Source organism: Musca autumnalis, unplaced genomic scaffold (assembly GCF_047663935.1).
Source record: "Musca autumnalis isolate F117 unplaced genomic scaffold, ASM4766393v1 scaffold_1, whole genome shotgun sequence".
Lineage (NCBI taxonomy): Eukaryota > Metazoa > Arthropoda > Insecta > Diptera > Muscidae > Musca > Musca autumnalis.
Window position 1 is genome coordinate 194,251,775 of NW_027411644.1, and position 22,416 is coordinate 194,274,190.

Sequence of the window (22,416 nt, forward strand, 5' to 3'; positions counted from 1 at the left end):
TTTGGCTCCAAATATGTACCTAGAGTACACACAACCCCATAGCCTCCCAAAATTTATGGTGAAACGGATATAATCATAAGTTTGGCTTATACATATACCGTTTAAAAGAAAGGCGTGGGGAAGATACCTAACCTCCTCCAAAATTGATAAAACATACATAACAACGGCAAACATTGAGCTTTTGCTGCAAATTTGATGGAAATCAGTTCAGTAGTATTGGAGATATAAGATTAAAAAACAGGCTCGTCGGGTCTTGAGACCCCAAAGAAGTACTACATTGTAGATTAATCCGTAAATTTTTAAACCGATACATGCGTAATTTTTGCAAATATAGCTTTTTTTAAATATCGCATTGGGGAGGTATCCTCCCCCTCTAGATTTCAATAAAATACATAGCCTGTTTTCGGGGGTCATCCCTGTAAATTCTCTGACAATTTTAGAAAAATAGGTTCAGTAGTTTTTGCAGAAAAACTTTAAATTAAAAGTTTAAATTTAAATGGAAATTGAAAATGGGCGCGGTGAAATTTTCTTTCCATAAAAACCTAAGTTGGCGGTTTTTTAATATGGCAAAGGAAAGTATGCCGCCCCTTTGAAATTCAAGAAAATATGCATCCTATTTCCACCGGAGGCCATCCCTGTACATTCCCTGAAAATTTCAGGAAAATCGGTTCGGTGAAAATACGTCGTCACCGCCGCTGGGACTACTGTGATCTCAAGTTCAAAATGATCCGAGACGAGCTCTTAAAATGTACTTTTTTCAAAATTTGTGTGGAAGGTGCACGAAGGAGTATACCGATTTATTCACTATTAGACAGCGGAATCCTATGCAAATGCATATATGGTTAGGATGATCGTAGAGAAAATCTGATTAGACAGAAACTCGTTTTATTACAATGCAAGTAAAAAAGTATCAGTCGGCTTTGCCGACAGAGATATACCCTCAGCCTGTGAATATTGAAACAATTCTGGATTCTGGAATGGATTGTCCATTAAGGAAGTGTGTCTCCAGCCACTACATATGGTGCCACAGGGGGGTTTTACACCCTTCGGGCTGTTTGCTTAAGAAGTATGGACTTGTCCCTGAAAAAAATTTTACTGTCGTAATTGAGGCAGCGAATGCAAGTTGCTTCAACAAAAATCAAAGTGATTCGATAGCAGGTCTTAAAGAGATCTTATCCGAAATTTTGTGTGGGAGGTATCGGATGAGTGGACTAATGTAGTCCATATTTTAACCTGATTTATATCTGGTAGATATATTAGGATGTGTGAAGTATGGACCAGTTCAGCCACCCCCTTCAAGAGTTACCGTACGAACAGTTTTTCCAAACATTTTTGAACTTTTGTGGGGGAGGTACCTGAAGAAGTAGACCGATATGCCTTATCTTCGAACTTTAACTATGTTTGGACAAAATATTACTAAGGCCAAATTTTGGACCGAATCGGCAGATCCGTTCGAGAGTTATCTTGCGCTCCAACCACCTCACACGGTGTCGCAGGGGTTTTTTGCAACTTTCAGGCTATTTTCTCAGGAAGTATGGACTTGCCCCCTGATGAATACAAGTTGCTTAAACACAACTGAACTTATCCGAAATTTTGTGTGGGAGGTACCAGAAGGAGTGGACCGATTGAGTCCATATTGAAACCAGATCTAAGTCTGGTAGACATTTCACGATTTGCAAAGTATGGACCAAATCGGTTACTCCCTTCAAGAGTTATCGTACGTACAAATTTTCCGAACATTTTCGAACTTTTGTGAGGGAGGTACCGAAAGGAGTGGACCGATATAACCCATCTTCGAACTTAAACTAAGTTTGGACAAAATATTACGAAAGCCACATTTTGGACCGAATCGGTTGATCCGTTCGAGAGTTATCGTGCGCTCCAGCCAGCCAGACAGACTGAAACAAATTTCGTCCAAACATACTTGGGGTCTAAAACCATTATTTCGATGAGGCACATTTTGCCCGTATGAAAGTGTATATACCCTCGTTAGCATAAATGCTGAGGGTATAATAAAACGAATTAGGCCCAGAAATTTTTGCATATTTTGCATATCGTACATATTTTGACATATTTTTACATATTTGCATAAAATGAGCATATGCAAAACCATATGCAAAAATATATTCAAGGATGTGTGTTCTAAATATCCCACCGAAATGAAATGAAATTTGGTATTTAGTCTTCGTTGAGGCTATAAAACATTCCACCTGAAATTTGTCGGTATAGGTCCACGTCTTCATATAGCCCCCATAGAACGGTACCTCCCGATTTTCGGTATTTTGTAGGTTGAGGCTGTGGTTATACATATCTCTATTTTATTGACTTGTCTGAAAAGAATTTTAAACAGAAAAATTGTACATACAAACATTTTTGTACCTATTATTGAAATATTTGTTGCATAAGAAAATATGTATAATTTTGCATACGTCATATGTTTCGATTGCAATTTAATCAGAAGCCAAAAATATGCCCAGTCCCAAAATTTGACATGAATCGGACCAAAAATAGGGGTTGCATAAAATTCCGCTGTCCATTTATTACCATATTAATATACCCTCCATACTTCACCATGGGATATGAAAAGGGACCACATCAATCCTGATGTTTAGTTAAAAATTATCTATAGAAAATTCCCCAGGTCATGAGAACTTAACTATTTGAAGATTTATTTCTATTACGAATTTAATAACAATTTTGTTGCTCTTCCTCTACTGTAAACATCAGTGAGAATACAAACATTCGTTCATAGTGAAAAAGTTTTGTTGGTATAAAACACACCTAAGGGTCAATGCATATAGCTTAAGGGTCATTGCACATGGTTACTGCAGCTCCACACTGCATACACCCTTTTTACGTTTAGGCATCGTTCTGTAAACTTAACCGCTTGTTGTTGGTCTGCTTGGTACAAATGTGGCGATAACTTTGGATATTTGTCCATAATCATTCAATTTATTGCCACAACTTGAGACCTCTTGAACTGGCTGGCTGACTTGCTTACCAGGTTGATTTGGCGGGAATTGATGTTCGGTAAATTTCTTGTCGAGAATAAACAAACAAATTTTGTGGTAGACTTACAAAAACAAACAGATTAATAGAGCTATAGCAATAATCATACACACAAGTCGATGATGATTGTATACTAACCTAAACAGGGGGTTGTTGCTTAAGATGAAAAAGGTTGCTTTCTGGCTATGTGTGTGTGGGAATCACCCTTCTTCATCTTTTGCTTAACGTTTTCTGGGTATTGCAATTATTGTTTTCCTTGTTATTTTGGTTTTTTGAATTTCGTTGTGGTTGTTATGGCCTCTGGCATTCTTGTTGTTTTCGGTTTGGCTCCATAATGGCCTACGGGCATTTATGCTCGCTTTTGTGAGAAGTTGAATGGAATTGAATTCATACCATCCAAGCATTCACCCACTCATCTTTCATTGAATCAGGCAGTCAGCCTGGCATTCAATTTATTTTTCATTTACCCTTCGAGTTTCCAAGTTGTTTCTTGAATACATTGCCAACAACTGAAACACCCACACACATACACACACTCATGTTCGCCTGCCCTGAGTTAGAGCTTAACAAAATTGCCAATACCCCATTGAGATTTGTAGGAAATTCGCAACATTTCAAAAACGTTTGGTTAATTATAGATTAAGTAACCGAACTTGTTAGCAAGGGAGGCCAGGGGAGTCTTTGCCATGAATGGCAACATTTCAGTGAATGCCATCGATTGAATGCTACACCAAGGATGTTTCTTTTCCTTTTTGGTTACATTTTGGTGCCTTTCCCTTGAGCATTATGTCTTGTGTCAATGTCCACCATGGTGCATGGAATTGTATGGGTACATGTGTCCTTGGAGGACAAACTGCTTCATTATCGCATTGATAATGACATATAATTACACAACAATCACTAATTTTGATGAAATCACACATTTCCAACATTTTGAAGATGAAGAATACTGCACACAGAGAGATAACTAGGAGGGTTGGTTGTACGAGATTTTTGTCCTTAGCATGACCCCAAGGTTTCTTAGCAACTTAATCATTGATTTGTTAGGAGAAATTGCTTTTCATTTGATGAGCTATTCTTTGAAGCCATTGAACAGTTTAGTCTTTGGTGAAAAGATTTTAAGATAACCATTTTTGGAAATTTTATACTGTCCAATGACAGGAGAAATGTTCAAAAGTCAAAAAAGGAAGGGATACTTTTAAATATTTCTTTTTGGTAATTTGAGTAGATTTTCTGATATTTTAAGGCATAGAAAATAAATAATCAACGTCCAAATTAGTAAATTTATATAGAAGACATATTTGTATACCATAAGTCGAATTTTAGGCGATCTTTAGGCAGACTTTTTAGTTTTTTATACGAAGGCCTACTGGTATTTTATGAGAAAAAAAGTTTATAAAAAGACATAGGTCGGAATCCTATGAGAAGACTCCTTCGCCTTATATGAGAAAACCAAACGGCCTTCTATGACAAGATCTTCCGGTCTTCTATGAGAAGACCTATAGGCCTTCAGACAGGTCAGAAGACAAATTCTTCTTCTATGGGAAGACCTATTGGTCTTCAATAGTAAGACCTACGAGGGGCACTAGAAAGGTTCTGGCGTAGGCAACACGCAGTGTCGCCAGGCGTCATTTAACATTTTTTAGAAAGTTTGACAGCTTTTAGCCTAAGCGTACTCAGACAAAGTCATTGGACCCCCAGTCAGGGCTGTACGCCGCATGACCCATCAATTCCACGTTTTGCCCGGTCAAAAAAGCGCTGGTTTGAATCGATGTGTGAGAGTTCGCATTGTCTTCTCTTGTTCGTTTTTCGAATTTCTCAGGAGACTTTAGGCAAACAAATTGTAGTGTAATACATAGAATTAACCGTCCTACATTTCCCAAGCCGTATAGTCGCTACACAGTCAGTTTTGCCGAAGAAACAGTCGACCATTTGCTTCGAAGGTCTTCGTCCATGAATAGCTTTCGTTGCATTTGGCTCGCTTTCGAAGACCCAAACGGTCGAGCATAGATCCAAGATTCGTCGTCTGTCACGATCGTATAAATGTCGTTTGAAGCACCGCGATTGTTTTTATTCACAATTTCTTTGCACCAATCCACAAGAGCAGTTTTTTGAGCGATTGACCAATTTTGCTGGATCTAGCGATAAAAATCTAGGCCAGGTGTGCATGCAATATCAAATGTTAGTTGATGGAAGAAATGCCCAAGATTGCCTCTATCTCACGGTATATAACATGGCGATCTTGCATTATCCGTCCACGAACGGCATAATTGTTTTCTGGCACAACGGCCGATTTTGGGCGACCCTCACGACCTTCGTTTTTTGGCGAGTGCCGGCCACGATTGAATTCATTAAGTCTGTTTTTCATTGTGCTAAAGGATGTCCCTTTATCGACATACAAATATTTAATTTGATCGATGCACTCTTGCCGTGATTATCCACGTCGAAATTTGTAAAAAAATATTGGACGAAAATGTTCACAAGTAAATTCCATTTTTTTGCAAAGTGATTTTTTCAAGTCACTACCCAACACACGGTTGTATGTCAAACTGTCCTGAGTACGCTTAGTCCATATTTATATTCGGCAATTGTCAGGTTGAAGGAGAGAGAAGTGAGACATATGGTAACCCTTTGCCTCTCAACAGCCTCTCTCATCAACAAACTTACAATTGCCGCAAGGAAAATTGCCGAATATAAATATGGACTTAGGCTACAAACTGTCAAACTTTCCAAAGACATAGAGGACCTACTGGTCTGCTATGATAACTCATGTATTTTATGAGAGGACCTACTGGTTTTCTTTGAGGACACCTACTGGTCTTTTATGAGGAAACCTACTGGTCTTTTATGAGAAGACCTTCTGGACATGAGGAGACCTATTGGTCTTTTGTGAGAAGACCTTCTGGTCAACTATGAGGAGATTTGCTGATCATCGAGGAGAAGGCCTACTGGTTGGTCTTCTATGAGAAAACCTACTGATTAACTATGAAAACACCTACTGGTCTTCAATGAGAAGACCAACCGGCCTTCAATTAGAAGACCTACTGGAACTTCCGGTCAGCTTTGAAAAGTTCTACTGGTCATCTATTAGAACACTTTTTTGTCTTCTATGAGAAGACCTACTGGTATTCTACGAGAAGATCTTCTAGTCAACTATGAGAAGATCTGCTTGTCATCTATGAGAAGACCTTCTGGTCATCTGTGAGAAGACCTACTGATTAACTATGAAAAGGCCTACTGATCTACTATGAAAAGATATACTGATCTTCTATGAGAAGACCTAAAGGCCTTCTATGAAGAGACTTTCTGGTCAACTATGAGGAGATCTGCTGGTCATCTATGAGAAGGCCTACTGGTTGGTCTTCTATGAGAAAACCTACTGATTAACTATGAAAAGACTACTGATCTTCACTACTGATTAGAAGACCTACTGCTCATCTGTGAAAAGATGTTCTGGTAAGTTTTGAAAAGTTCTACTGGCCATCTCTTAGAAGACTTTCTTGTCTTCTATGAGAAGACCTACCGTTATTCTACAAGAAGATCTTCTAGTCAACTATGAGAAGATCTGCTTGTCCTCTATGAGAAGACCTTCTTGTCATTTGTGAGAAGACCTACTGATTAACTATGAAAAGGCCTACTGATCTATTATGAAAAGGTATACTGATCTTCTCTGATCTTAGCACTTTTAGCCATCTATGAAGAGACCTTCTGGTCAACTATAAAAAGATCTACTGCTCTTCTATGATAAGACCTTCTCGTCTTCTATGAGCACACTTTCAGCTTTCGGTGAGTACAAATGGATAGTACTCACCGACCAAACTGTTAACTTCACCCGTCAGATACCTTACTATGGGGTTGGCACTGGGTTTGGCGAATAGCATGACGTTTTGGGATCTTCTAAGGTCAACAAGAGACATCATAAGGTCTGCTAAGACAAGAGAATCCAGCTTCAGCCCTTTTTACGTCAACAGAAGACCTTGAGGTCTTTTTAGGACAAATAAAACTTCTTGAGGTCTTCCAATGACCAGAAGAAAGATTTCATGACCGTTTCTTCGGTCAACGGAAAGCCTTTCAATGTCTTCTAAAGTCAATAGAACTCCTCTTGAGAGTTTGAAGGTCAGTAGAAGACTTCTTGGTGATTTCTAAGGAAAACGGAGAATATCGTGAGCTCATCTAAGATCAACAGAACACTTTCAGGTTTTCTAAGCACTAACAAAACTTCTTGAGTGCAGGGAAGACGTAATCACCTCTCTACGGAAAGTCAACGGAATGCTTCTTGATGTCTTCTAAAGTCAATAGAAGTCCTCTTGAGGGTTTCTAAGGTCAACGGAAGACATCTTGATGACTTCTAAAGAAAACCGAGAATCTCTTCAGCTCCTCTAAGGTTAACGGAAGATCGCTTGAGGCCTTCTAAAGAACACGAAATACCTTTTGAGGTTTCTTTTAGACAACTGCAAACCTCTTGGGTCTTCTAAAATCAATATTGGACTTCTAAGGACAACAAAAGATCTAGAAGAATAGGCCCGTATTGAATAGACTGGATCAAAAGGAAAATGAGCCGGTTGCGATCTTTCCTCAGTACCTTGTAACCATCACAACGCTGTTGTCTACAGTCGTTGTTGATCTTGGTTTCCTGCATCGCCGTGACTATGATATTTTCCGACACATGCAGTCCGCTATATCTATTTCTCCACTCCGGAGACCATTGCAATTAGTTTAGCTTTCCCATGATTGATTACAGTGCGGTGGTCAGAGGTGGAGACAATTATGGGGAGATTGTCTGGCCCAAGAGAAACCACAGGTCGCCAGGTGACGTGATGTGTCAGACCAGGTCAAACGATGACCTGGGGGAGTCGTGTATTCATATGACGAAGACGACACGCAGCATGTACCAACATAATCTTTGTCGTAGTACCTAGTCTTTGCCGTACCTAGGACGAGTCCAGAACAACCCTTGAGATGCACTCACTCCCGAAATCTATTGCAGCTTGGGTTTGACAAATTCGGATTTGACAAACCGAGGACATCCTTATTGGTTCTGGGAGTTTCACCATCCCGGCATGTACCAAAAGAATACTGGTGTATGATTCTTCCAAGGCAGAAAAAACAATACAAACAATAACATACATATGTACATTGAGGTAGCAACCGCTGGCCGGAACTCAAATCTTCTATGGCTCATTGTCAATCAGGTGTCGAAAAACCAGCAGCAGTGGCATTTCCTTTAGTTGGGTCTTTAAAGCACATAAGTTCAATTTCGCAGAATTTATACAGAGTCTTTGTAAATCTGTCATGAACAATAATGAATCTGGAACCAGGATTCATGCAATACTTAATTTTTATTTTATATGTTAAGACTTCAGGCATAGCAGTACAGATTCACACAACACAGGGTCAGTCAAAATTACGGGAGTTCTTTATATTTCTTCATTGAAAAATTAAACCTGAATTCAAAAAGTGCTCCTCCTCATGACTTGCTTTCATCATGCATCTGACTCGGTCCTATCACGAGATAGCCCTAACTATCTCTTATGGATAGAAGAAAGGATTCTATTTTAGCGTCTACATTTTTTATTTGTTATTAGAATTTAAGCGATAAGTGCAGTAAGAGGTCATCATTTCGAATAAAATTATAAAGCATCTGTATAAATTATGTGTGTCCCAAAACTAACCTCACCGCGGTCGAGCAGACCTTCGAAACCGATTAACGAATATCAAGAGCCCACACATATACATTTATACATATGTATGTATTTCTATTGCCAACTACTAAATCTGAATATTCCACTTTATCAACATCAATTGACAATAATAATAGCCTCAATTAAATCAAGGCAGGCAGCATTTATTAGTTCTTACAACCCTTTACCTATTTCACTGCTATCGAAAAGCGGGTTTTTGTCAATTCTCCCCTGAGATTTAAATACACCGCACGTAAAAAAATTCATATGTCCAGAATCAATGTTAAGAAAAAAACTAAATCTGCCCCGGTTAGCACTTATTTTATCTTATTGACCTCATCGACTACGTGTGCTATCGGCTAATTTTTATCAATGGCATATTTTATTTCCTACTCACATTTGAAATGTCCTTGCAACAACAACAAGAGCATAAATGTATGTAGTGTCGTTGTTTTACCCTTCACCAATGCCACAAATGTCATTGCTTTTGCGAAAGAAAATTGGTACAGTGTACTCTTAACGACCTTAATGCCAGACATGGAGACCGACGGACAGACAGAAGGGAATCCCCCAAACGTATAAATCTTTAGCTAAAACAGCCATTTGCGCTATGTACAACAGTTGGGGGAGGGATGTGGTGGGGGGAGCATCAACTACCCCCAAGAGTACCAAAACACGTAGACAGTGAAAAATTGAATAAAGAATTTTTTATGGTTGGCTTTTGTTTGTCTTTTGTTTTCTTACTCTGTGGCAAAGTGAAGCAAAAAACAGAATCCTTAGAACGAGGGAGGTATGAATTCAAGGGCAGAGGAGTGGTTTGTCGTGTAGAAACAAATTTCTTCAAGAAAGGAGGGTAGGATTTCTTGTATAGAAAAAGTTTCCTTATGAAATAGGTGCAATTTTAGCCAGAAAAATGAAATGGACAAAAAGTTCCTCAGGAATTGACTAAGAGGATTTAATAATTTTATAGAATACCAGTTGGCCTTGTCAGAAGATCTTCACATAGAAGACCGGTAGTGTTTCTCAAAAGGTACAGGCAGGTCTTCTCAGTTGGTCTTCTCATAGAAATCCAGTTGGTCTTCTTATAAAAGACCAGTTGGTCTTCTTATAAAAGACCAGTATGTCTTTCCATAGCAGGCCCCTAGATCTTCTGATAGAAGACCAATAGGCCATCTCATAGAAGACCAGTAAGCCATCCCATTGAAGACCAATAGAACTTCCAATAGAATACCAAAAGATCATCTCTTGGACAGAAGATCTTCTCAAAGAAGACCAAGAAATTTTCTCATAAGAGACCAGAAGGTCTTCTCATAAGACACCAGGAGGTGTTCTCATAGAAGACCAGGAAGTCGTCGCATAGAAGACTAGGAGGTCTTCTCATAGAAGGCCAAGAGATCGTCTCATAAAAGACCAAGAGGTCTTCTTATAGAAGACAGGGAGGTCTTCTCATAGAAGACCAACATGTGATATCTGTGAACACCTCGGTCTTCTCATGGAAGACCAGTCGGACTTCTCATGGAAGGCTAAGAGGTGTTCTCTAGGAAGTTCTTGAGTTTATCTCATAGAAGGCCGGACAGTCTTCCTATAGAAGACCATGAGGTCTTCTCATAGACGACCGCTGGCCCTTCTCATAGAAGACTAGGAAGTCTTCGCATGGAAGACCAGGAGGTCTTCTCATAAAAGGCCGGGAGGTCTTTGCATAGAAGACAAATATATGTTCTCTAGGAAGAACTTAAGGTTTTCTCATAGAAGACCAGTTAGTCTTCTCATAGAAGACCAGGAGGTCTTCTCATAGAAGACCAGGAGGTATTCTCATAGAAAACCAGGAGGTCTTCGCATAGAAGACAGGTAAATCATCCCATAGAAGACCAGTAAGTCTTCGCATCGAACACCAGGAGGTCTTCTCATAAACGACAACATTTAACCAGGAGATTTTCTTATCGAAGGCCAATAGGTGTTTTTTAGGAAGACGTTTAGGTTTTCTCACAGAAGACTAGGAGGTTTTCGTAAAAGGAAGATCAGGAGGTCTGCTCATAGAAAGCCAGTAGATCTCATAGAAAATAGGTGTTCTCATGGAATATCTTAACATTATCTCATAGAAAACCAGTCGATCTTCTCATAAAAGACCAGTAGGTTTTTTCATAGAAAACCAGTCGATCTTCTGATAGAAGAACAGCATGTCTTCTCATAGAATATCTTTAAGTCTTCTCATAGAGGTTCAGACGGTCTTATCATAGAAGACACGGAGGTCTTCGCATAGAAGGTCTTCTCATAGAAGGCTAGTAGATCTTCTCATAGACAGTACTTTCGGGTACCTCCCATACAAAGTTAGGAAAGAGTGCAGTCGAAGGACTCTTCTGGGAGCATTTACGACGGCCCAAATTCATTCTTCTTGAGATTTTAGCCCAAAAATTCCTATAGACTCCAGCAGTATTGTGTTTACTTCTTTTCTTTAGGTTCGTGGCTAAGGGTATATCTCTGTCGGCACAACTGATTGATAATTTCTTACTTGTTAGAGTACCTTCAGTTAGAAGACCTACACGTGTTTTTACAGTAGACTCTCGGTCTTCTCTGGATTGAAAATGTCCTCCTCAGAAAATATTTTCTTCAAGAGAAAAAAATCTTCGTCCACCCACTAAAATAACATTTATCGGACTTAAACACCCGTGAAACGTAGCATAATATTTGAATGTGTTGGACTTCGGTGGATTCCTAATTTTTCAATGCACCTCTTAAAGAGAATCAATTCAAAAAACTTTTGTTTTACCTTTCCATTATTTTCCCGACTTCCCTCGTACTCAATTTCCAAAAGCACACAACTTGTGTGAATAGCAAAACGGCATTTAACGAAATCTTAGCTAGCCGGGACACATGCTGTGAATGACAATTTAAAAATACCGGCTAGCAACACTCGATAAATATGTAACCCCTCGATTTGCCATGGCCCTCTCCTGCCCCATGAAGTTCGCAATGCCACCAAATACCACATCAAAACATAAAACGACTATTCGAATTGTCGAAAAAAGAGAAGCGGCGGCATAAAACCAAAATAATGCGTATCAGAGCCAAAACAAAAGGAGCAAAACATAAAGGAAACACCAAAAGAAGAAGAAGAACAAGAATAATAGTAATGGGGACCATAACCGCCCTTCTCCCCCTTCCTCCGAAAAATGTATCTAACGTGATGGGCATTAAACTAGAAAAGGAAATGTTTAATGTTTCACTAAGGGGTGAGAATTAAGCCGGTGAAATATGGAGAAGGGGGAAATGAAATCAGGTGGTTGTTTTACTGAAGACCACATGATTTGTTTTGTAGGGGTGGGGGAACATTTTCCCTTTTAACGTTTTCATAACATTGCAGTTTGAGTTTTGTGAGGTATTTATTGTTGCAAGAATACACACATGAACCTGTAACTGCCTGTAAAGAGCAACTAACGGAAGGAAATCAAAACAAAGTTTTCAACAACAAAACTTTGTAACACAAGGAAAATATGGTGGTGGTGTGGATAATGATGAAAGAAAGCTTTAATGAAATAAAACACACAAAATAGCAGACACGCACCAAACTGCCTGCCACTGGTGGCGTTAATACGAAGAGTAAAAAGTTCTAGAGTAAGGATGCTTTTTAACGTGGAGAGCAACTCTTTGTCGGCATCAAAAATAAGAGAACAACACTTCGTGTGTTTAGTTGAAGAGAATAACGTTGGAATGTATGTAGATGAAATAACGATGATAATCACCAATACACCACCATTGTGATAATAATCATTAACATAGTAATGCCGTAATGGGCTTAGCGGCACAGTGGCTTGAAAATGAAATGTACTAAACATTTCGATATACAATTTGGTTTATTGGAACTTTTAGACATGATGCAACCTACATGGAATGAATGAAAAAATTATAAAGGCTTAAACATTTTCGCTAGCAACTCTTCGGCTAACTTTAATCTCGACTTCATTCGGGTCGAATATTTAATAACATCTTCTAGGATTAGTTATGTGGTACTGTACGTTTGCTGGGGTGAGCTCGCTGTGGCCAAGGTTACGTCACAGGAATTTATTTTGTTCAGTGACCCGAGTAAAGAAGATCTGTTTCTGTTTTATTGACTATGGCTGCAGATTTTATGTACAATGTAAGGCGATCGGGTTAACCTGTCCTGGTGATGATTGGCATAATCCGTATCCTGGCTTCAAGTTATGGCCCTCAGCCTCCAGAGAGCGCACAGCTCCAGGATGGGCGAAGGTGACAAGCTTAAAACCGTGGCTAGGGTGTCCCACATGTGCAGCCTGAGCTACGGTTGGGGCGTCTTAAACTATTTCTCCTTCGGTCGTCTGTTAGCGGCGTAAGGCATGCGCTAATATTGAATGCAAGCTCGAAGGCCTTTCTAGGCGGCGAGCTAAATACGCCTCTCCGAACTGGTAAAACGATAACTGATCGGCAAGCGGTGTACAAAACTCGGCTATGGTGCTTATGGCGGCGTTCAAAACACGCTTAAGAGCTAAAAACTCGGAGGCTGCTATATGGGGCGTACGCAAACCAAAACACTAAGTCTGTGCAAAGCGGCGAACAGCGTTTATACGGGTCGAAAACGGAAGTCTGTGAAAAACGGCGTACGAAACACGCTTATCTATGACAAGTGGTGAACGAAGCACAATTATCCGAGCCAAAAATACGAAGTCTGTAATATGCGGCGTACGAAACACTCTTAACCGAGTCGAAAAAACGAAGTCGTCTATAATTGGCAAACGAAACACGTTTATACGAGCTGTACACGAAGTCTCTGTTAACAGAGGATTCATTTATAAGCGGCATTCGAAAAACGCTTATACGAGCTGAGAACATGAAGCCATTTATTTACCACTAACCGTTCCCGGTATTCACTTGAACACTCTAATCACCAGTTTTTTTATTATTGTCACGAAAAAATTCCTCTGGGTTATACGATGCGGATGACCTGCACTTGTTACTTTAATTGACTCACTGCTGATCCTTTGTCCGACTCTTAACCGAGTCGAAAAAACGAAGTCGTCTATAATTGGCAAACGAAACACGTTTATACGAGCTGTACACGAAGTCTCTGTTAACAGAGGATTCATTTATAAGCGGCATTCGAAAAACGCTTATACGAGCTGAGAACATGAAGCCATTTATTTACCACTAACCGTTCCCGGTATTCACTTGAACACTCTAATCACCAGTTTTTTTATTATTGTCACGAAAGACTTCCTCTGGGTTATACGATGCGGATGACCTGCACTTGTTACTTTAATTGACTCACTGCTGATCCTTTGTCCAGCGCCAATGCTTTACTTCTCCACAGCGTCAGAAATAGCTATTCAGTGTCCGATCAGCATGGGTTCCGCAAGCAGCACAGTACTACAACTGCGCTGCACGGCTTCTACACGCACATTAGTCGAGAACTCAGCCAGAACAAGCCGTGCGATGGTAACTCGACTTATTGAAAGCCTTTGATATTGTCAAGCACTTACGCTGTTTGAGACATCGAGGAGAATACCCTCCGACCTAGGTTGAAACGTTGAATTATCTATTATATGTGTAGACGTAAGTCATACTAGGGATTCAGGAACAAAAAGTCAAAGCATCGTGGAGTGAAACAGGGAATTCCCCAAAGTGGGGTGATATCTCCGGAACTGTTTAACCTCTACATTTCCTGTATTCCATTCCCTCTAGACGATATTGAGATCGTAACGTATGCGGATGATTTATTGTACGATTTTGGTGTCAGGTACCTTCCCTGATGTCAATTAATGGCTGAATGGGTGAACTCCTATCCGCCAAAAATCTTATGGCCACTCTATTCATCACATGTACTGGTATGATAAGCACTGCACACTACAAGAATACCAGAATAAGCATACTGCTAAGATAAGCACGTTCAATGCAATGGAACAATAGTCAAACCTACCAAAACTCCGGCATGTTATCGAAGGCCTTCGGTAGGTCAAGAATCTCTTCTGTTCGGCTGATATTATGCAACAGAAGGAGTAGTACTTTTAGAACAGTGCCGACCAAGAAGAGGGAAGACAAAAATGTGAATATATTAAAAACATTGGAAATTTATGACAATATGTTAGTATGTTTGTATGCACGCTAGCTACAAAACAAAAACAAATCAAAACATCTGCTGTCTCATGCACGCTCTTTTTTTTTTGAGTTCGGGTTGTGTGTGTGTGATTTCCGAAAAACTTCGTAACGATCCAACAGATGACATCTGCAACATCGCTCATCGAAAATTGTGGCTCTTATAAGACGGAGCACGCGCCTCTTCGCCCAATCTCTATCGGGGTACTCTATAAACTGCCGGTTAAAATAACATTCGAACCGCATCGGATCTGCTACTGTCGCATCTTTGAAAGTAACAGCAGTTCTATCACCATTCTTTCCCCTATTCGAGAGTGATGTATTCGCTGCTTACAATTTCCTCAATCCCGTTCCAATGTTGCCTTATGCTCACCGACTAGCCCATTGACTTTTGGAATACGTTCTCTAACTCTTAGATCCTCAGGATTCGTACGACAAAGTTCATCACTCTCATTTGCTAGTCCCGTCGCCTCTGCTTGAAAATTCAGTCATATTTCGGCTAACAGTTATGTAGCGAGCGGCCGCAACTGATAATATCCTGAAGATGTATCTCTGCTACCTGAGTATCTGAGGGAAGGGGCAGATCTCTTAAGTGGTGATTGCAAAATTATCTTAACCTTTGCCAACCAACTTTCCCATGGTTCAGAAAAGTACGGCGGTCAGAGATTATGAAGTCCGCTGGTCTGTTAAGGGAGACGATGAAAGCAAGGTGGTCTGAGCCAAGCTAAATGACACGTAATTTATCAAACCGGGTGGCACTATGGTAGCATTTTCGTTAACCATGCAAAATGTGGAGCTATCTATTTGCTCTTGCAGCCCTGTACATATAGGTACGTAATATGTTCCTCGACAGTTTCACATATTGCTGCTACCTCGTACATTCCATGTCAAACCCAAGCATGATAGGCCTTTACTGGACATATCATTCTTGTACGATCCTTCCGCAAAAAAATGTTAACCCTCTCAACGTTGCAAGCTGCACGTGACAATGAGTTTTGTTTTTTTTTGCATCGCGACGACCGTGACTTTTCTGCAATTCATAATGAATTTGTTGTAGAGACCAATGAATTGGAAGAACGATGTATTTCCGGGGAGCTGGAAAACAACAAGGGATGTAGAAGACAAGCTGGCAAAGGTTCTGGCGCAGCAAGCAGCAACATAACTAATATCGTAGTAGTCCTGGAGGGGACTAAGACCAGAACAGCCTCTGACGTTCATCCTAAATTCATTACATATCGCCGATGTTGACATATGGTGAAATGTGGATCTGGTAAATGGCACAGATCCATGGCCAGGGATTCTTCTCCATCCCGAATCGAACCAAATTAGCTTGAAGCAGGCATTGCGGGATATATTAATATTTAAAACTAAGAATTAACACTTACAATTAAAAATTTCAAATTTAAAAATTTTAAATTATTTATTTAATACTAAAAAATAAAAATTAATAAATAAAAATTGAACATTTTAAAATAAGCATTTAAAAAATAAAAACTAAAATTTGAGAATAAAAATTAAAAATAAAAAATTTATACACATTTAAAATTCTAACTTTTAACTTTAAAATTCAATTTTTAATATTAAATTTTCAACTTCAAATATTAAATTTTTATTTTTTTATTTTAAATATTAAATTTAATTTTTTAATGTTACACTTTCAAGTTTTAGTTTTTAAATTTTTTATTTAAAATTTTAAATGTTTAATTATAAGTTTTAAATTTTAAAATTTTAAATATTATATTTTAATATAAAATTAAAATTTCACTTTTAAATTTTTAATTAATTTTAATTTTAAAATTAAAAATTGAGAATTAAAAATAAAAATGTTAATATTTAAGATTCAAAACTAAATAAAAAATTATATATAATATTTAAAACTTAAAATTGAGAAATGAGATTTAAAAAATTTTAATTGAAATTTTAAAATTAAAATTTATATTTTTAATTCTGAATTGCAATTGTCGGGCATAGTTCGGAACCAACTGTACACACGGATTTAATCGTGCAGTGTCCAACCATGAAAAATAAAAAGCTAGATTCGGATGGCATTGCTACATTTAGCACCAATTGAAACCTCTTCGTAACACTGTGCGTTTTTCCTAAAACCTTCCCAAGGATGATACAATTAAGTTTTGTTTTGATAAATAATCGTTGGACAGTGCTATCTCCGCTCTAACTACTTATTGCCCGTTGCTCACACATGTCTGTCTCCCGACAAAATATAACATTTCTCATTATCGCATGCGCTATTTATGCGAAGCGGAGATAAAGCGATAAATTTCGTTTGTTATATATGAAACTCGCATTGCAATGGTGGAAATAGTTCGTAACAACTCTGAGTATCTATCAGGGGTTTGTTCTTGGATTTCGTTGGAGAGTATTTTACGTATGGATGGACGATATGTATCTTTCTTTTGAAGGAGGGTTGTAATGGGAAAACATACTCTTACCCACACATACTTACAAATATACTTTCTAATGCGCTCAACTTGTTCTCCAGCACAATCATCATCATCATCATCAACCATCGTGAAGACGACATTCGGGGTTTCATTTGGCGAGTAAAGTGTTTGGCAAAGTTGTGAGCAGCATCCAGTTGGGAAACGCCAGTCCGTATGAAAATAACGTCAGTGCTTGAAATCAAACGGCTAAAACGGTTTACGGTTAACGGTATCCGTCAAGTGTTACACAAACAACAACAGCAAACCTAAAAAGAAAAATTGCTTTAGTGTAAAAAAGGAAAAGGGAACTCAACAAATTTCAGATATCCGAAAAAAAAGAAAATTATATCGAAAGCAAATTTCCAAAATAATGGAATTCGGTGTTAAATGGAAAAGTTTCCGTAAAGAAAATATCAAAAAAATCCTTTGAAGAAAGAACCAAACCCCAAAAAAGCAAAAAAAGTGAATTGCTGTGAAAAGAAAATTTACCACCCCTAAAAAAAGTGAAGAAGAATAAGCAGAGCAGAGCAACTGAGTCAAAACTATATAAAATATCCTTTGAAGTTTACTCGTATATTTTTCAACAAAATTAAAAAAAATCTGCTTGGAAAAAAGTATTAAACGTTTGTTTAAATAACACCAATTTTTTCTTGGCTATTTCTGGGTTAACTTGGCCAAAGGACTCTTTGTCACCAAAAGAAGAAAAAAAGAAAAGTTGTTGATTTCGTTTTGTTGTATTGTTTGCATGCCACAAGCAAAAAATAAAAGAAGAAAAAAACAAGGTAGCCTTTTCGCCATCCAACCATCCATCGCCGGAGATGTGGAGATGTGGTGTAAATAGGTTGTAAACAGAAGAGGAGGACATCTTTGCCACATTCTTCGTTATGAATTACACAAATTTCCCTACTCTACTTAGCCTACATATCCTTTTTGTTGATTTTTTGTTTTTTCTTTCTTCTAGCTATGCTTTTACTTGCTGTGTGTGTGTATGTGAGGGTTTTTTTTCATTCCGTTGCTTCCTTTCAAAGCAGCGTCCTCATTTCTTGTTCTTGTTGTTGTTGTGCTGCGTTTTGTATACACGTAAAGGGCAAACTTAATTGTTTCTCTGCCATCACCGTCGTCGTCCTTTCGTCGCTGAACTGGTTTCACTTCTTTTTCTTGTGTGTTTTTGTTCGTTCTAATAAAAATTAAAGTGAAGTTTGCTCTTTTGTAATGTTGTATGCAGCCGCTTTAGCACCATCACCACCACCTCCAAGGAAAAAAAAGAAACAAGACCATCATCGGTAATAGAGCAACGAGTAAAAATTCATTATGAAGCGCCAGCCGCATTAGTTACGTGGTTGGGGTAATGAGTTGTAATAAGGCAAAGTAATTGAAATTCATATTTCTCCATTCGCTCTTCGTCTGCCCCCTTTCATTTCATTAAGGCAAATTTTGTTATTAAGAAGACTTTGTAGAGCTCACTTTGGGAGTTATAGGAGGTCGTTAATGAATTTCCGGTATTGTGGTGTGGTGTGGGGAAAGCGGCTTTCAGATTGTAATGAATGTAATGAGAGCATTTCACAAGTAAATAGCTGGTCAGTTGAGCACTTGACAACCCTATAAAACTATTGGTACTCTATAAAACAATTGTATTAATTAAACCCCGCCACCGTGGTGCAGTGGCAAGCACTCAGAAGGTATGCGGTTCAATCCCTGACCAGAACATCAACATTTTAGGCGGAACAAATCCTTTCCTGTACATTTCCTGAGTATTTGAGCCTTGAAAAACTTCTCCACAAGTACTGTCGTAAGACACACCGTTCGGACCCTGCGATAAAAAGTAGTTATCACATCATTGAGCCAAAATGAATCGGCGTGCACTCATTGATATGAGAGGAATCTCCCTTGTCCCTTCGGGGATGTTGTGAGAATATATGTATGTATTAGTTAACTCAAAACATAGTAAAAATCCACGTCCTTTATCGGTATATTGGTAAAACACTCCAAGAGAAAGTGGATAGAAGTTATTTTTACTGCAGTTGCAATTAAAAATTGGAATAGGGCTTCTGATGCTTCAAAACACCATTAGATATAACTTTCAATTCCATTCCGTCCAAGGCGTTCGATATGGAAGTCAATCCAATGCTGTCAAATTATGTCAAACCTTGAAGTGCTTACTACCTAAATAAACGCAATCCTTTGTTATATTTCGAGGCAAAAATTGAAGTTCCACAAGATTGAAATGAGAGTACCCCATTGCGGAGTAACGTTAAGCATTTCATTTAACATCTATCGTGCAAATCTCCCACCTCCACCAGATACATCGGTGATGTCGTATTCAGATGACTATACAATAATGTCCTACCCTATCCACATCGCCGAAGCCATCGGAACGTAACTATTTAATTAAAGGGCGAAAGAAGTCAACACACACCACAGTTCATAAACTAAAGATCATGGGGTAGTCTTCGACAAACCTCGTTCCTCCTTTTCGTGTGCCACCCCAAAATCCATGTTAGTGTAAAACAAGTTAAAACGTATCAGTCGGCTTTGCCTCAGCCTATGTGAATTAAAACTTTCATCTACGAACAGATCGAATGTATTTAGGGTCTTTTCAGAATGTTGTGTCCCTTTTTGGACATTTGAGCCTGTCGAATAAAATGTAGATTAGGATTAAAGTTCAAAAGTGTTGCGGAGGAGGTACTTAAACGAATGGACCGACTTGGTCCATTATGGAAGTGGATCTTATTTTGGGAGTCATATCTTTTCGATAGATATGGCGTCCACTAGTCATATGTGTGGGTCATCGTATAACTTTGGAAGCAGTATGCCAGAAAGCATGGACTTGTCCCCGGAAAACATAATATCGCTTTAAACAGGACCACAAAGAACAGCATCGGTATACATTTCCAAAGGATCTGCACTTAAACACAAATTGTGAACATTTGTGGGGGACATACCCTAAGGATAGGACCGATGTGGGCCGTTTTAGAAGTTAAACTAAAATTGGACAAACTATTAGGAAATCCAAATTTTGGACCAAATTATTTTCCCTTCAAGAGATAGCGTGCATACCATTTTAGTGACATTTTTTAAATATTGAACTTTTGAACTTTTGTGGGGGAGGTACCTGAAGGAGTGGACCGATATGACCTATCTTCGAACTTAAACAAAACTTGGACAAGATATTACGAAGGCCAAGTTTTAGACCGAATCGGCAGATCCGTTCGAGTGTTATCTTGTGCTCCAACAACTACACACGGTTTCATGGGTGTTTTTTTTGCACCTTTCAGGCTATTTTCTCTTAAGTACGGACTTGCCCCTGATGAAACTTGTATCGCCGAATGGGAGACAGTGAATACAAGTTGTTACAACTAAAATCAAAGCGATTCGAGAGCAGGTCCTAAACTCAACTTGTCCGAAATTTTGTGTGGGAGGTACCCGAAGGAGTGGACCGATTGGGTCCATATTGGAACGCCATCTAAGTGTGATAGAAAGTTCACAATATGCAAAGTATGGACCAAATCGGTTACTCCCTTCAAGAGTTAACGTGGGCACAATTTTTCCGAACATTTTCGAAATTTTGTGGGGTAGGTATCGGTAGGAGTGAACCGATATAACCCATCTTCGAACTTAAACTAAGTTTAGACAAAATATTACGAAAGCCAAATTTCGGAGCAAATCGGTTATCCGTTCGAGTGTTATCGTGCGCACCACCCAGCCGGACAGCCAGAGGGACACACGGACGGACATGGCTAAATCAACTCCGAATTGTCTGAAACGGATTTCGTTCAAACATACTTGGGGTCTAAAACCATTATTTCGATGAGACACATTGTGCTAGTATGAAAGTGTACATACCCTCGTTAGCATAACTGCTGAGGGTATAAATACATTAACTGGCACCACCTAGTGTAAAAGTAAGTTGGCATTGATAGAGTAGGAAATTATAAGACCCCATGAACGCTCTGTCTTCTATTATGCCACTCCCTTTTAGACGTTCTTCATAAGCGACACTCAAGGGAGAATCCTAAAAACGTTCCAAAATAATTTCCTCCGAATTGCTATGGGTTGCGAATGAAAAATGTGAATGTTCTTTACGATGAGACCAGGATTCTGTCAGTCAAGTAACAGACTAGACAGTTCCTGTTAGTGTGGTTTCAGCTGGGTCACCCAAACCATCTCATTGTGGTGGACAATCCAAAACCTAGACCTATTCGTTAGGACTTCAGTTGATATCGTGATGACATCCAAGACATAATTTTACTTAAGTGAAGTTAAAAGGTAGTTCGAGTATCACTTTGAAATTGTTGCTGAAGGCACTCCTTGTGCTTTCTTGTTTGCAACAACACCAAATGTTTTGTGGTCAAGTCCATGCTGGCACAAAGGTCCGAAAGTTTTACATAATCGTACGGTGACCAAAATAAATGGTTGGTAGTCACGACAATCGAAAGGAGTGATTGACATTGGACCAAACTTTGCACATCGTCGTATTTCTCTCAAATGCGCATCAAGTTCCAAGAAGGCCTATATCGGACAATACCTTCGGGTACATCCTTCATAAAAGTTCAAAACTTAGCAGTGTAGTTTAAGGGCTGTAAGAGGATTGTTTTGTAATATTCATTGAAGGTGGTCCATGAAAACGACATATTTTTTCGTGGGCAAGCACATGCTTCCTGACATAATAACCCAAAACCTCAAAATTCCTACGGTGAACAACTGAAATGGCGGTTTGACACGATAACAATCGAAAGGAATGCTTAGCAAAATTAAATGCAGTCCTTAGGCGGCGGGTCCTTCGGTTTACCCGGAACCATAAAACATCGGTGCTCCGGCCAGTGACTGGCACCTCAGTGTAAATATGTTTGTATATGTATAATTTTTTTGTGTTGGGAGCAGCATATCCAGGAATGCCTGCTCCGGATTCTATTTCTCAGTACCGGGACGAAAGAAAACTCAAGACCAATTTGGATGGGTTCGGTTTGTCACATTCGCATCAACCAAACTCAAAGTTCGTTGAGATGTTATAGATGTCGGGAGTGGGTGCATCTCAGGATTTGCTCTGTACTCCTCCATGTAATGGGCTACTCACTGTTTAGCATATACATCCCCCTATTTACAGCTGTACTAATGTTATAGGCCCAACATTTACCCGTTTTTGGAAGAGCATAACAGACTGGTCTTAGGGGACTTTAATG

The 22,416-nt window shown here is 39.0% G+C and overlaps 1 protein-coding gene across 5 annotated transcripts in view; it reads left to right on the forward strand.

Annotated features, from left to right (window-relative positions):
- The window catches only part of LOC141388877 (endoplasmic reticulum aminopeptidase 2), a 237,939-nt gene that overhangs the window by 93,794 nt on the left and 121,729 nt on the right, over positions 1-22,416 (forward strand). The window contains exon 1 of one of the 5 annotated variants that reach the window (XM_073959435.1): positions 17,352-17,850. The exons of the other annotated variants lie outside the window; for them this stretch is intronic. The gene's annotated coding sequence lies outside the window, so the exon portion shown is untranslated. Of the gene's footprint in view, positions 1-17,351; positions 17,851-22,416 lie in introns of those variants that run through there. 5 annotated transcript variants of the gene reach the window in all.